At 36.9% G+C, this 16860-nt stretch overlaps 1 protein-coding gene across 1 annotated transcript in view; it reads right to left on the bottom strand.

Annotated features, from left to right (window-relative positions):
* LOC106089210 (mucin-17) overlaps positions 1 to 16860 on the bottom strand; it is a 221640-nt gene that overhangs the window by 21125 nt on the left and 183655 nt on the right. The window lies entirely within an intron of this gene.

The raw sequence follows: 16860 nt of genomic DNA, 5'->3' as shown, positions 1-16860 counted from the left end.
GTTGAGCCCTTACAAGCCGCAGTTTATGTCCGATTTGGCTGAAATTTTGCATGTAGTGTTTTATTATGACTACCAACAACTCTGCCAAATACGTTCCAAATCAGTTTCTCGATCATCCTTGCATGATTTTTAGAGCTACAAAAAAAAATCTTTCGACAAGTCAATTTTCCCCCAAAACATGACCATATACGACAGAAAAATATTTTTCAACTAGTTTCATTCGTTCACTACAATTCAAGTGGTGTTAGGATACCTCTTTCCTAACTCGAGCTGGAATTTTTCAAAGACATTTCTATTCTTGGGTATTTTTGTACCCATTCATCGTTATTGGGTTAAGCCAGTCTACCCACATTCGCTTATTCGTTCAACAGATAGCCAAAATCTTTCATATTTGTTGGTTTGACAGAAATTTGCTATGTTGAATAAAATTATGCCCTTCAACTAAATTTATTTTGTACAAATTATTTGCAGAATCCATGGTAGAGGGTTCCAAGATTCGGCCGAACTTAGCACGCCCACTCGTCTGTTAGTCTATGAACTTATGTGTATGGAGTACATATGACATTTTTTAATTTCAATTTCAATTGGGTCATGAAAACGTGGCCTATCGATTCCCATATACTTGTAAAGCCAAGGCATGTGCATTTTTAACAGATTTTTCAAATATTTTTCACTATGCTTTCTTTAACGACGACCACAATATCTATTGAAATTGGTTCGAATTTAACTATAGTTTTTTTTTATGGACATATACATCTTTCATCTTATTTTCATCCATAAAATGTATTCGAAATCGACAAATATGTTAGCTATTTCAGTATATGAGCTTCCATATTTTACCTAAAGAAAGTGTACTTATAGCTTGGTTTTGGGAAAATTTGGTGCTGAATGTATCTTAGCCTCTCTCTGTACACGAAACTGGTGCATATTTAGATATAGCTGCCATATCTGTTATTTATTTATTTCAATTCTTTCTGTTACATAAAAGCCAACAAGCACAACACACCTATATTACGCAGTGTTAAACAAAAATTTGTTATAAAATAAATGAAAAAAAAAAAAAAATAAATAAATGGGAACTTTTGCGGTTCCCCAGCCACAAAAGGTAGACCTAGACAAACTATCGATAATCCCAGCATTCGATGGTTTTAATAAAAAATATTGATAGTATCGATCGTTAATTTCCCATCAGCTATATTTCAAACGATATCGATTTATATATTGTAGAAGCAATATGAATGCATAGACCAAATAAAACCAAGGTTAATAAAATCAGTTAGCCTAATGGGGTGAAAATTGCGCCGTCCATAGGCGCATATAAAATATATATAAAAATATCAATCTATATTTTGCTAGCTCTAATTTGTGGTCCAGTTAGCAGTGACACACATTAAAGCAAAAAAATATCAGATGCCATCAAATTTACAGACCAGAAATGAAATTTAGATGTTTTAACCGGAATACACTAATAGTACGCGAAAAAATGCTCAGTTCACAAGTCAGCTGTTCTTATCAGGGCTATAGAGTCGAGCAAATTTTAATCGACTCCGACTCCGGAGTCGACTATGAGCACTTAAGATTTTTAAATTTTTGTAACAAAATGTAAAAAAAAATCTTTTCATTAAGCCAATATGTTTTTTATAACGAAAAAAAAAAATTAATTTCTCAATATTTTATGAACATTTAGCGAAGAAAAGTGGAGAATTGCTTATCACCATTAGTTTATTTATTTTTAATATAGCAACCATCAAATGCAACAAGATTCCAAAACGGGTTTCAGAAGTCTTACTCCTAAGATTTTTGAGAAAATTTTTTGCATGATTTTTAGAGCTACAAAAAAAAATCTTTCGACAAGTCAATTTTCCCCCAAAACATGACCATATACGACAGAAAAATATTTTTCAACTAGTTTCATTCGTTCACTACAATTCAAGTGGTGTTAGGATACCTCTTTCCTAACTCGAGCTGGAATTTTTCAAAGACATTTCTATTCTTGGGTATTTTTGTACCCATTCATCGTTATTGGGTTAAGCCAGTCTACCCACATTCGCTTATTCGTTCAACAGATAGCCAAAATCGCGATAGCGTTCGAATGAATTAGGCTATCCGCATGAAATTTTTCATATGTAGATACTTCCTATTCATGAAGGTCGTTGGCCGTTTCAAATGTGTCAATTGGTCCCGATGGATTTTATTTCATAATACTAAACAATTTTAAAAGACTTATAAATTGTTTCGTACTACGTTTCTGAATATGGACTTTCAAAAGTGTTCCAAAATTGGGCTTATTCAAAAACGGGTGCAAGCTTTTACCCCTACAGCACTACTGCCATACAAAGAAGAAAGATAGACCCCTTAAAAAGCATACCGATCGACTCAGAATCACCTTCTGATTCGATTTAGCTTTGTCCGTCCGTCTGTCTGTGTTTCTGTTCATATGGATATGTGTAGAAATTTATTGAAGGCATCTTTTTTGACCTTGAGACGAATCCCATTAAAATTGTAAGAAATCTCCTCAGATTTGGATACAGCTCCCATATAATACTGCAATGTAATCGTCATTTGTCAATATCGTCTCTTATGACTCTTCTGATCACTAGTGAATTTCATAGAAATCGGTTAAGATTTAGATATAGCTTCCATGAATATGTGTCGCCCGATTTTCACTTCTAGAGCCTTTGCAAGCGCATTAATCAACCGATCTTCTCAAAATTTTGCATAACTATTTCCTCTATGACTTTTAAAATATGAATGGATTTTGGTCGAAATTCTACATAGAGACAAGATTTCAATAACATTTTTTCAAAAACTAAATTTCAATGCAATTTTTTAAGACAAAATTTTAATGAATTTTATTCTAAAGCTTAAAATTTCAATGAAATTTTTCTAAAGCATACAATTTTAATGAAATATTTTCCAAACAAAATTTTAGTAAATTTTTTTCCAAACGCAAAATTTCAATGAATTCTTTTAAACAAAAATTTAATGCAGTCTCTTCCAAAGAATTTTTTATTGAAACTCTTTTTTAAAACAAATTTTAATACAAAAAGTTTTTATGCACAACATCTTAAGAAACATGTTAATAATAATTTGTTTTGATGTTTCTTTAATTTTTCTAAAGACAAAATTTCAATGAGATTTTTTCGGAATAGGGACAACCCGCGCAATCTTCCAATCCTGAGGAAAATTAGAAGTCATCAGAATATAGTTCACTATGTCCAAAATAAAACAGGAAATAAGGGGTGGTTTTTACCTAGTATCTTTTTTGGCAACACTGGTTCAAACAGCTCACGCACGCTTCGTCTTTTGTTTCGCTTTCAAACATCTTCAGTTTGGTCTACAAGTTTACCCTGAAGCGTCTTACAGACGAACAACGCTTGCAAATTTTGAAGATAGAAAGAAATTTCCTCGCGCGCTTCTTATGTTCAGCGACGAAGCTCATTTTTGGCTCGATGGGTACGTAAATAAGCAGAATTGTCGATTTTGGAGTGAAGATCAGCCAGAGGCATTCCAAGAACTATTAATGTATCCGGAAAAAGTCAAAGTTTTGTGAGGTTTATGGGTCGGTGGCGTCATTGGACCGTACGAGTACTTCTTCAAAGATGATGCGAATCGTATTGTGAACTGTGAGTCCAACCGTGAGATAATATCCAATTTTTTTTTGTCCACAATGCAAGAGCTTGACTTGCATGACATGTGGTTTCAACAAGACGGTGTCACATGCCACACAGCACGCGTAACAATGGACTTATTGAGAGGCGAGTTCGGCGAACATTTTATTTCACGTTTGGGACCAGTCAATTGGCCGCCTAGATCGTGCCATTTATCGCCTTCAGACTAGTTTTTGTGGGGCTATGTTAAAGCCCATGTCTATGTCGCACTTGTATTGTGAACACGCGTTTTTGATTCGCTCCGAAATATTAACGAGGAATAAAGTTTGTGGCCACAATTGGAACCTATAAAGGATTGCTTCTCATAGCCTTGTATACAGCTTGCACTGGATGTTTGGATTACACGGGAACCGAATTGCAGAAAAAGCGGTATATTATTTATAAATCTAGCGAAAATTTGCAAATTCAAAGGGAAATTTTGCGGAAAAATAACTTTTGGTGCTAACCGGTCGGTGGATAAATTTATTCAGCACTCTGGGTAAATAAACAACAGCTGGTATGTGTTTGACATTAAATGTAACAAAAAAGCGCTCCTACATGTAAATTAAACTCGAGTCACCTAGTTGCTAACAAATATAGTTCAGCCTAAAAGTATGCTATAATTATCAGCTATAATTATTTGTATAAATTAACGGCCGATAATTCAAAACGTAACCAAGGAATGCCAAAGACACCAACAACAAACGAACAACATTCATCCCAGCAAACAAAAAGAAAATTAATGGAGACGTCACCTGAAATAATAAATATGGCAAAGAAGCCAGTGGGAAACATGGAAGTAGGCGAATTGATGAGCATGATGAAGATTACAATGAATAGTATACTTGAGGAAAAACTGGAAAACTTGCCAACGAAACAGGATATGGAAGAGGTTAAGGCTGGTATAGTTTTAGCATCATCGGAAATAGCTGACTTAAAAGCGGAAAATAAAAAATTAAAGGAGGAAATTGAAATTTTGAAAAGAAAGATGGAATTAGATGGGGCAAACTTGAGATGGTTTGAGCACCAAATAAACAATACGAAGCTAATCTTCAAGGAAATTCCAAATGAAAAACCGGTGTTAAATGCAGTTTTAAAAATTTGTACAGAAAACCTTAAAATTACACCGAAGATTATCTCGGCTAAAACAATTTTTCAAAAACAGCACACACAATCAGCGATTGTTGAATTTGAAAATGAAGATGCTATTAAATTGGTATTAAGGAACACAAAGCATCTAGCTGGAACCAAAATTTCAATAGAAAGAGACTTAAATCCAAGAAGGCAACGAAATAAAGTGGCGATGCTTTTAATACGAAAGAAGATCTTGGAAGAAAGCCAAAAACATAAAATAATGGTCAGGGATGACAAATTGAAAGTCAAGGACAAATGGTTTACTTGGACAGTTAATGGAAAACTAGTGTGTGGAAGAGAAAATGCTGAAGTTGCACTTAAGATGCTTTATGGAAATGAGCTACAAAACGTATCATTTGATAACATTTTTGAGCAAATAGACTCAAAAAACTAAAGAAGCCCCAAGCCAATGCCAATAAAGAAACAACCGCTGGAGAAGTAGTGAATTTGAATTTAAAAATTGTGTCATACAATGTTAACGGATTAGCTAATAAATACTTGTATCCTCTTTTTTTTACCTATTTAAAATCTTTTGATGTTATAATACTGGTCGAGACTCATTTAATGAAGGAATCAACAAAACAAGCAGAAAAGTATTTTCCGGGCTTTGATATTTTTTGGACAGAAGCAATTAAAATTAACAGATTTGGAAGGGCTATAGGGGGCAAAATGCTGGGAATTAAAAAATCCTTAAAAAACCTAAATCTGTACTACGAGCTGGTAACAGCATATCAAATTAACGCACTTTGCATTAAGGTAAATAATAAGAGGATAACACTACTCCCACTATATTTGAGAAGCGCGAACTGGGAGCAGGATTTTTCGTTGGTAAAGCAATTTATGAATGAGATGGCAGGTGAAAACCCTATATTAATAGGAGATATGAATATAAGAATTGGAGAGCTGCAACAAGATATCTCGATGCACCAAGACACGTTCTTAACTGCCACAGAAATCAGAAAATCTATGGACAAGGAAGTAAACCACAAAGGCAGAGTTTTCCTGGACCATTGTAACAACCATAGCATTGTTGTTCTAAACGGACATACGAAAGGAGATGAAGAAGGCAAATTTACATTTTTGAGTTCAGCCGGCGAGTCAGTAAATGATATCTGTGCTGTATCGTATAGTATGCTAAAATATGTCACAAGTTTTTCTGTTGAAGATTGTATATGGTCGGATCATTTTCCCATAGTCCTTGACCTTAAGCTGGATGTAGTAGAAACTGATGTTAAAAAACTAAGCCTCCTACCCAAATTGTTGTGGAGGCAGTCAGATTTGAGTAACTATCAAAGAAACCTCAATTGCCATTTGAGAAAAGCTCTGGAAGACCATACGATATGTACTCTCAAGGATTTGACAAATACAATTATTATTTCTGCCCAGCAAAGGGGCAATAAGCCGATATTTAACCCATTAAATAAGTGGTTTAATAGCAATTGTTATTGGGCAAGGAAAAAGTCATTTAAATCTCTAGCGAAATTCAGGAAAACCAATTCTGAAGAGCACAAGAAAACATATCTGGAGTCAAAGAAAAAGTTTAAGGAGATATGCGAGAGTAGCAAACAAAATTACTACAACAGCATCAGCCTAAGAATTAATGAAGTATCTAATGCTAAAGAGTGGTGGAGCATAGCTAGAGAATTAAATGGTCAGGATTTTAACATTGGCTCCAGTGTCTCTGCACGTGAATTTGAACAATATTTTAAAAAACTGCTTAACTTAGAGCAGAGATCAAGATTCATACCATATGCTCCACTGTTAATCGCTGACGAAAAGCTCGATAAGGATATTTCTGTGGATGATATTAAAAACATGTTGTCCAAAGTTAAAATGAACAAAGCACCTGGTGAAGACAGGACCCCTTATGAGTTTTTTGCCAACGCATCGGAAGAGTTTCTGACAGAATTGGCTAGGACATACAGCAGAATGTACAGCAACGGAACCATAGATGAAGTATTCATAAAAACGATAATTTTCCCTATACATAAAAAAGGAAGTTTAAATGATCCCGCAAATTATAGAGGGATATCTTTTATGAATGCGATAGCCAAAATTTTTATGGGTATCTTAAATGAAAGATTATATGCTTGGGCAGAAGAAAGAAGTATAATTGTAGAATATCAGGCCGGATTTCGAAAAAATTATTCGACCACGGATAATATTTACAACCTATCGGCGATAATAAACATTAAATTGTCAGAGAAGAAAAAAACATATGCATTTTTCGTAGATTTCAAAGCTGCCTTTGATAACATATCACGAAACCTAATGCTTTACAAATTATACGAACTGGGTTTATCATATAAATTAACTAAAATAATTGAAAGTGCCTATCAGAGGACAGAAACAGCAGTGTGGACTGGGAATGAATTGTCCGAATATTTTAACACGAATTCAGGAGTAAAACAAGGCTGCCTGCTGTCGCCATTACTTTTCACCTTATATGTCAATGACATACATGATTCTCTGGGAGGAGGCATAATGGTGGATGACATCAATATACGAGTACTTCTTTATGCTGACGATATAGTCATTTTGGCTGAAGACAAGGACGTTCTTCAAAGAATGATATACAATCTAGAAGATTACTGTGTGAAATGGAACCTTATCGTAAACTTAGCCAAATCGAAAATAATGGTCTTTAGAAACGGTGGTAGATTATCGGCGCAAGAAAGATGGACACTGAATAATGAACAAATTGAAGTAGTGTCAGAGTACAATTACTTAGGATTCATACTGACACCTCAAATGAAATTCAACCAACATGTCGCGGCCAGAACAACGCAAGCAAAACTTGCCTTAAATATGACCTGGAAAAACTTCCTAAGCAAGAACAATATATCCATGAATCAAAAATGGAATCTCTACATGGCAGTATGCAGATCAATCCAATCTTATGGTGCACAAGTATGGGGATTTGGCTGTTTCGATGAAGCTGATAAGTTGCAGCGGTTCTTTTTAAAAAAGGTACTAAAGTTGCCTGATTCTACACCCAACTACGCAATAACTTTAGAGACTGGAGTCGAAGAAGGCCACATTTATATGATGCAGATGCATTTGCATTATATCACTAGAACAAAATTTCAATACAAAAGGGAAAGGCTGCCTTACCAGTTAACCCAAAAAATAATACAAAAAAAACTATTTTGGGCACATCACTTAAACAATCTTTTAAGCCAGTATAACATACCCCACATTGATGAAAACTTTAGTCTGATTTCCTGGAATGCAATGGCAGCAAATTTAATTGAAGAAATGAGTTTACGCAACAAAAGTATTGCTATTCAAAGAGCACAGCAAAGTAGCACTAGACTATATAAATATTTGGACTACACGAGAAGTCATATGTACCTCAGTGGAAACTATACCAATGAAGAAATTGCATGGATATTTAAGGCCAGATGTGACCTAATATTTTTGAACGCTAACCACTTTGCCACACATACAAATGCCAACGACCAGTGTACGATATGTAACCTACAAGAAAGAGAAACGCTTCATCACTTTTTAGGTATTTGCCCAATATATCGACATTTAAGGAATGGTTTTTTCGGTAGATCTGCATTAAATGAGGACGCCATCATACGAATATTAGATGGAACAGACACCCAAGACTGGAAAAATCTTATCGGATATATAAAAGCGGCTCTACACTACCGTAAATTGATAACAACGGAGTTTGCCTAGACCTTTTTTAACTGAATAAGTTCATTATACTACAAATTTTAAAATGGATAACTCATAAATATCCGGCTGACGACACAAGTCATAGCCGATTAATCTTTATTATTTTTTGATTTTCTTCTTACACTCACTCAATTAATTTTTATAATCACTGTTAAATTATATAATGAGAAATGTAATAAATAAATAAAGATTGTACTACTACTACTACTACTACAGCTGTTTAACCTACATTGGACAGCTCAGTTCAACTTTTATCTTTCCATGCTTGTTCTCCATGATTTTGCTTTTGTTGAAATTCCTCAACATTCATTAATGATGAAGTATTTAGTAGCCCATTCTGTCTATTAAATGTTGCACCCATTTTCGTTTGTATTGGCCTTATGGCTACAATGGCAACTGAAATTTTGCGTTTGAAGCCACCAATCGTCTTTGTATGGTTGGCATTGAACTGTCCAGTAAAGTCAAATAGATTAATAACTTACCACTAAAAGGGCCAACCTGCCCAAACTATTTAAAGATGAAAAAAACTAATCTTAGATGTCAAGAAAGGCTGTTAGGTTGGTTGAAAAGACAGTTCGGATATTAGTCCGTCCCATTCCACTATTGACATACACCTATCCCTTGCTACCCCACGATATGTGTGTTACATAGGTATGTGCTGTCACATTCTGTATTCGGATCGCCCCGTAGGACTTTCGTCGCCCTACCGACTGTTTCGCTGTTCCACAGTGTTACATTGCTCCAATATTGTTTGTGACCTTATCGTCCTGATGGTTGGCATCCCAACACCTCATGCATTCCATGATCGCCGGGATATACGTCTGCAGGACCGTATTGTGGTCAGGCAGTCTAAAACAGATCTCAGTTCCTGGGTTCTCAATGTAGACTCCCAGGCCCACTGTCTTCTCTAGCTTTCATGCATACGTGTAGCAAGAACTTCCAGATGACAATACCAGAGTTCCCTCAATACAAGACTGCGCCGCTGTCAGCAGTGCATCGCACTCGACCTCAAGTGTCGTCTCAAGTATCCGATCGGAAACCTCTTCCATTCCTTAAAGGCGACAATAGGAAGTCGCCTCGACTATACGGCTACGGGTGTCATCTGCTCCTATCCTCTAGCCATTCTCCCATCGCCGTACGTCTCATAGCCGCAGTGGCTGCCTCCCACTTAGTCTGTATATCTATGGATATCTAGAATAGTCTCCCGTATTGACTATTGTATTGAATTTGAAGTTGTTGTATCATACTCTCCAAAGGTGTACGACATTTCACTGTTGCTCACCCCTCGAACTACTTTATCGCTATAAAACACATATAGAACGATTTTATAAAAGTACAAATTATTACCGATACGATCACTGGATTAATGAGTACTTTGCGTTCAAATTTTATTTGTATCCATTATATCTAACAACCTGGTTACCACTGCCCCTTTCATTCACCTCAGCTGGTCTAAAAATCCCACGGTAAATTAGCTAAAAAACCAAATACCACTTCGTTCATCCACGATTTACGATACTACATTATTTGGCTTCGATTTAATCGGCAATTTAGAGGCGTTGCGTCCACAAAACTAAGTTATGGCGCATTGAAATACACCTCTTATAATAAGGCATCCATTCCTCCTTGCAGCACTCACTGTATGTGTCCATCAACATTGTTCTGTGTCGCACTGGGCGTAATGAATAATAGACCACTTAAGCATTGCAATCCAGATTACTTGGCGCATGATTAAACACCTGGCTAGGCCACCGTTTCAAGCAGAGAGGAAACGGAACATGATGGGCAAAACATATATAATATGTCGGCAAAACATTGTGCGTACAAACAGGTCAGAATTCACTTATATTTCAATGAATTTATTGTTAATGCTGGAAACGTGTTTCCTTCATTTAATGGCTGTGCGAATGTGCGTGGTGACAGATGGGGAGGTACTAATGCGCAACCGTTTTCATAAAGTTGTCGAGAATTAGTGTCAAACAAGTGAATGAATAAATGATTCATATCGATCAATTAATCAAGTCTACCGGTTGCTCACGTTTTTGTTCCAGTTAAGAAATAAATTATTTGCTTACTGCTCGCCTTAACTCGCCGATTCAAGATTCCATGTGGAGAAGTGTGAACTATTTAATTTATGAGCATTTTTAATCTTTAATTTAGGCGTTTTTTTTGTTGATAAACGTGTTTTAAGATTCACTGATTCATAACAAGTGTGAGAGACAATAGCAAAGATGCGCATTAAAGTCGGCCAAAGCCAACCTTTCGATGCGCTTCAGCAAATTGGCTGTAAGTGCAAATCTGCTGAAAAAAGTCATTAGAAAATATTTTTTAAGATATCTATATATAAATCTGAACCGATTTCCAGAACATTTTCTATGAAGAAATGATTCTTATAACTTCTATGTAGCAAATAATTACATCTAAATTCGAAACTGTGCCGCCAAGGTTGCGCCCAAGCTGTATAAATGTATGTATAAATCTAAAAAGATTTTCGAAATATTCTCTATGTGTATATGCTTCTTTAAACTTCTATGCAGCAATTGATGACATCGAAATTCGAAACTGTGCCTCCAAGGGTGCGCCTAAGCTGAGGGGGCTCGGCATGTTTAAAGAGGTCGGCTACGGCCACAGTTCCATTCTGGAGACTGAGGAGTACTCAGACTGCTAAGGACCGAAAGAATGGGTATCGGATACTGTGGTTTTGAGGAGGACGAGACTTCGCCAGTAAGTGGTATCTTGATGAGGATCAGCTTATGGGCACTTGCGAATGCGCGCTCACCACTGATTGGCGCACTCCGAGTAAACGATTAGGTTGGCGTGAACCGCTGCTTCTATGCGAATGCGCACACATGTGTGGGTGCCGGATAGTCGTTTGCCCCATGCTCTTTTCCGGTATCTCTTCGTCGCCAGATCTGATCTTAATTTTCTCACCTATACTTATTTTCTTGCTAGGTTATTATAATCCCATCCTAAATCAACCTGGCGAAGCTTCTAGTTAGGTCTAACCAATATGCACAAATTTGAAATTTTCTGTTTAGCTAATGCTATTTTTTTACCCTACACTGTTTGTGGGCTACATATTTAAAAGATATCACTCTTCACGTCCGTCCGTCTGTTTGTTCCATAAAAAACAACGCAGCAATGCCGCTGTTAAAATCTTTTGTTATGACATCAAATGATTTCGGGTTAGCGGCTACTGTTTGGCTGCTCTTTAAACAGTTCGCAGCATACAATTCATGAATGGGTGTTAGCTTTTGTCTGATTTTGTGCTTCGTTGCGGAAACGTGTTTTATTTAATGTATTAAAGATTTAATTGCTCGCTTAGCACCTACCTCATCACTTTCAAGCTTGAGCATGGCCGGCCCAAATTGTGTAGCGTTTTGGAGGTGGGTGGGATGAGGATCGAAAAAAACTTTTGTTATCGTTAAATGCATATTTTTCGTGGTCAATTGAGTTTTAACATGCTTGTTTTGTTGTTTTTACTCGAGTTTATGGTGATTGTTCATTTGATGGGCAACTGGGGATGGCAGCTGTCTGGCTAGGAAAGAACATCCGATGCGGTAGTTGGGTCAGGTTTTTGCATGTCTGATTGAACTCCACATCTGCTTTGGTTGTGCTTATATTCAATGGTCATCAATTACATAATATTTGCTTAAATTTCAGTTGAAGTTCAAGGTTTGTTTCGTTGCATGATTCGCTGGCCTAGGGCTTCTGGCGAAAGGTATGATTAAAGTTTTTCTCGCATTCGTACTTGTACTTCACATTAAAATATGTACATCAATGCCAATGAGTGGTTTCGATTGAATAGATTGAAACGAACTTTGGGCTTAGGGCTCTCGACAGGTTGATATGACTTTTCCCACGCTTTGACATAGCCTTTCATATCTTTCATGATTTTGAAAATCCACCACACAATGATTAAGTCATTATTAATTAATTCACAAGTATTTCATTAAACAATTCATTTGTTAGGGAATTTCAATGTAATCTCGAAAATCTTGAATGTTATTTTAAATGAAGAATATTCATCATGTCGGGAAACCCCTAAAACAATGTCGAAAAGTGATGCTCTTAGATCCTTAATTAAAACATTTTGAAGATTTAACGATATATCATACCCTTATTCAATGGTGGTGTGTTTTAAAATTCAAATGACAATAAGATGCTCCAAATAAAATATTTTTGTGCCAGGTTGCGGATAAAAATTCAGCAATTAGGAATGAAAAATTCAATACTATAGAGACTTAAATCAATTCACTGTTTCAAATGACAGGGAAATTGGGTAATAAATAAAGCTTTTCAAATCCTTAATCGACAGATCGGTCTATATGACAGCTATTTCCAAATATGGTCCGATTTGGCTCGCTCAAGAACTTAACCTGCTTGCAGCAAAAATACGTGTCTGTGCTCAATATCTCAATTTTTTACAGTGTAGAGTGATTAAAATAGACAACCGGACTGACGGATGTAGATACAGAAACATGGACGTCGTTAGATCGCCTTAGAATTTTACGACGATCCGAAATATTTATACTTTGTAAGCTCGAAAATGCATATTTCGATGTGTTGCATACGGAATGACTAAAAAATAAATATACCCCCTATCCTACGGTGGTGCGTATACAAATTCAATTTAATACAATCTTCGTTTAAATGAAATGTTTTTCAGTGGCCAAGAATTCGCATAGTTGCAAACATCGTTCCACCATATAAAAGCTGTAATATTCGCCAGAGCACTTGATAGCCATATCTTATGTATAAAAATCATTGTGTTTGTTTGTTTGTGTGTTCCTTATAGGCCCAGAAACGGCTGAACCGATTTTCTTGAAATTTTCACAGATGGTGCATAATGATCCCATGGTGAAAATAGGGTACGAAATTTTTTGATATCTGAAAGGAGGGCGGACCCTCCCCCTTACCATAATTTTCAGAAACGCCAGATCTCGGAAATGGGTAGTGCGATTTAAGCCAAATTTTGTGTGCTCTCTTATATTAAACTAAAAATAAAAATTTGGTATCCAAATTTTGGATGGGGTACCTTGGGGGCCGCCTCACCCCCAAAACTTAGCAAATATATATATATAGATAAATCACGACAATATGGGATTCAAATGAAGGATATTTAAGATTAGAAAACCTATCTGATATCCAGTTGTCGGACTAAGGGTTTGGGGGACCCCCCCAACCCCCAAAACACCCCTAAATCGGACATATTTACTGACCATGGCAATATGGGACTCAAATGAAAGTTCTTTGCGAGTAAAATACAAATCTAATATCCAAATGTGGGACCAAGTTTCTGGGGATCCTCTCCTTTCCCAAAACACCCCCCAAACAGGACTTCTTTACTGACCATGGGAATATGGGGCTTAAATAAAAGCTATTTGAGTGTAGAATACGAATCTAAAATCCAGACGTGGGACCGAGTGTTTGGGGGCGCCCAACCCGGAGAACATCCCCCAAAGAGGACAAATTTACGACCATAGCAATATGGGGCTCAAATGAAGGGTCTTTGGAAGTGAAGCACAAATCTGATATCAATATTCGGTAAGTGTCTATGGGGCCACCCCACCCCGCATAACACCACCCAAATAGGAAGTATTTGCTGACCATTGTAATATGAGGCTCAAATAAGAGATTTTTTAGAGTAGAACACGAATCTGATATCTATTTTCAAAGCCAAGTCACTGAGTGGCCGCTCCATACCCCAAAACACCCCCCAAACCGGTCATGTTTGCCGTCTATGGAAAAATGGGACTCAAATGATAGGTATTTGGGAGTAGACCATGAATCTGATATCTACATTGGGCACCAACTGTCTAGGGGACGACCAACCACACTAACAACCCCCAAAAAAGACGTATTTGCTCACCAAGACAATTTGGGTCTTCAAGATAGTGGAGCTCGATATTCATAGGTTTCAGGGCCCATACCACAAACCGGACATATTTGCTGGCTTTAGCAATAAGGGATTTAAGTGAATGGTATTTGAGAGATTTGAGATATCCAATTTTGAGGCCAATGCCAATATGGGGTTCAACTAAATGATATATAGATATATGAGAATAGAGCACGTTGCTGAAATATTTTCAGGGCCACTCCCCAAAAACAAACCTAAATCAGGCAAATTTGCCGACCATGTCAATGTGGGGCTTAAATGAAAGGTATTGGGGGGCAGAGCAAGAATTGATACCCACTTTCGGGACCAATTTACTGACGGTCTACCCTTTTCCCAAAATACCCCACAAACAGCAATTTTTTACAGACCATCGCAATATGGGATTTAAATAAAGGTATTTGGGACTAGAATACGAATTTGATATCCAAATGTAGGGTCATGTATTTAGGGCGTCACCCCTTCCCCAAACATCCCTCAAAGGGTAAAAATTATGTTGCTCAAATGAAAGATATTTAAGCTTTGAAAACGAATTTGATAACCAATTTTGGGGCCATTTGCTTGGGGGGATGCCTCATCCTGTAAGCTCCTCTTAAACCAATGACAATATGGGGTTTAAAAAATGGCAAAAAATGGTTTTCAGAGCTAAGACCCCCTCACTCCAGAAAACACGCCAAATTGAAAATAATTGGAGAAAATTTTCCAACCATGGCAATATGGGGCTCAAATGAAAGGTATTTGGGAGTAGAGCACGAAATTCGTACCCACTTTCGGGACCATGTTTCTGGGAGTCCACACCACTCCCTTAACCCACCAACCACCACACTGGGGTCCTTCCCTATATCCATATAGAAGTCTTTTAAGAAAGGGGTACATCTAACATCCAAACTTAAACCCTCTGAGCGAATTCAGGCACCAATATAGATCAGATAAGGCCTTTATATTGTTATACTATAGCTCGAGAGATATACACATACTATTTTCGCAGCATGGTATTTCATTGACAGATCTTTTATTGTCAAAAATAAATATTCAAAGGATAATTTTGTCCCGTATAAAGTAAAAGAAGGCGCAGAGGAGCGAGCCCGGTTCAGCTACTATGTTATAAAAAAAGAGGTTTTAGGAAATATTTTGATAAAAAATGCACTTGTGTTGTGACACAGAGAAAGTAACCTAAGCACACATCAATCGATACTAACAAGAAAACAAAAAATATAAAATGAGTCTATTCCGGATTTTACACCTAGCTGGCATAATAGCCCGTTCAAAGGTTTAAAAAGTGATTTTATCAAAAAAAGAAAAAAACAAGTAAAAGCGTGCTAAGTTCGGCCGGGCCGAATCTTTTATACCCTCCACCATGGATCGCATTTGTCGAATTTTTTTCCCGGCATCTCTTCTTAGGCAAAAAAGGATATAAGAAAAGATTTGCTCTGCTATTAGAGCGATAGACCGATTCACAACATAATAAACACGTATTTTTATGGTCATGACATGGATCCGTCGTACAAAATTTCAGGCAAATCGGATGATAATTGCGACCTATAGAGGCTCAAGAAGTCAAGATCCCAGATCGGTTTATATGGCAGCTATATCATGTTATGAACCAATTTGAACCTTATTTGACACTGTTGTTGAAAGGAAGAATAAAATACGTCATGCAAAATTTCAGCAAATTCGGATAGGAATTGCGCCCTCTAGAAGCTCAAGAAGTCAAGTCCCCAGATCTTTTTATATGACAGCTATATCAGGGTTTGAACCGATTTGAACCATACTTGCGCCCTCTAGAGGATCAAGAGGTCAAGATCCAAGATCGGTTTATATGACAGCTATATCAGGTTATGGACCGATTTGAACCATATTTGGCACAGTTGTTGGATGTCATAACGAAACACGTCGTGCAAAATTTCATTCCAATCGGATAAGAATTGCGTACTCAAGAGGCTCAAGAAGTCAAGACTCAAGATCGGTTTATATGACAGCTATATCAAAACATGGACCGATATGGCCCATTTACAATACCAACTGAAGTATTTGTGCAAAATTTCAAGCGGTTATCTTTACTCCTTCGGAAGTTAGCGTGCTTTCGACAGACAGACGGACGGACATGGCTAGATCGACATAAAATGTCACGACGATCAAGAATATATATACTTTATGGGGTCTCAGACAATTATTTCGAGTAGTTACAAACAGAATGACGAAATTAGTATACCCCCCATCCTATGGTGGAGGGTAAAAAACAGAAAACCGCCATTAAAAATGTTTCGCTCTGGATTTTGCCTAGATGAATTAAATACGCTGGCAACATGTTCTTGCAATGCAGTTCTAGTGCATCCCATTCCCTCTAATTATCCAGTCAGTAATGGTCATTATTTTGAGTAGTTAGAAATCTGCATAATTTGTATGTACGGGACCATTCGGCCAGTGGTTGCTTGGCAGCGGTTAATGTTTACCTTCATATGCCTCAACATGAGGAAAGTAATAAATGGA

The sequence above is a fragment of the Stomoxys calcitrans genome, chromosome 2 (genome assembly GCF_963082655.1).
Source record: "Stomoxys calcitrans chromosome 2, idStoCalc2.1, whole genome shotgun sequence".
Lineage (NCBI taxonomy): Eukaryota > Metazoa > Arthropoda > Insecta > Diptera > Muscidae > Stomoxys > Stomoxys calcitrans.
Note: the sequence above shows the minus strand (reverse complement) of the source record. Positions and strands in the feature narration are given on the sequence as shown.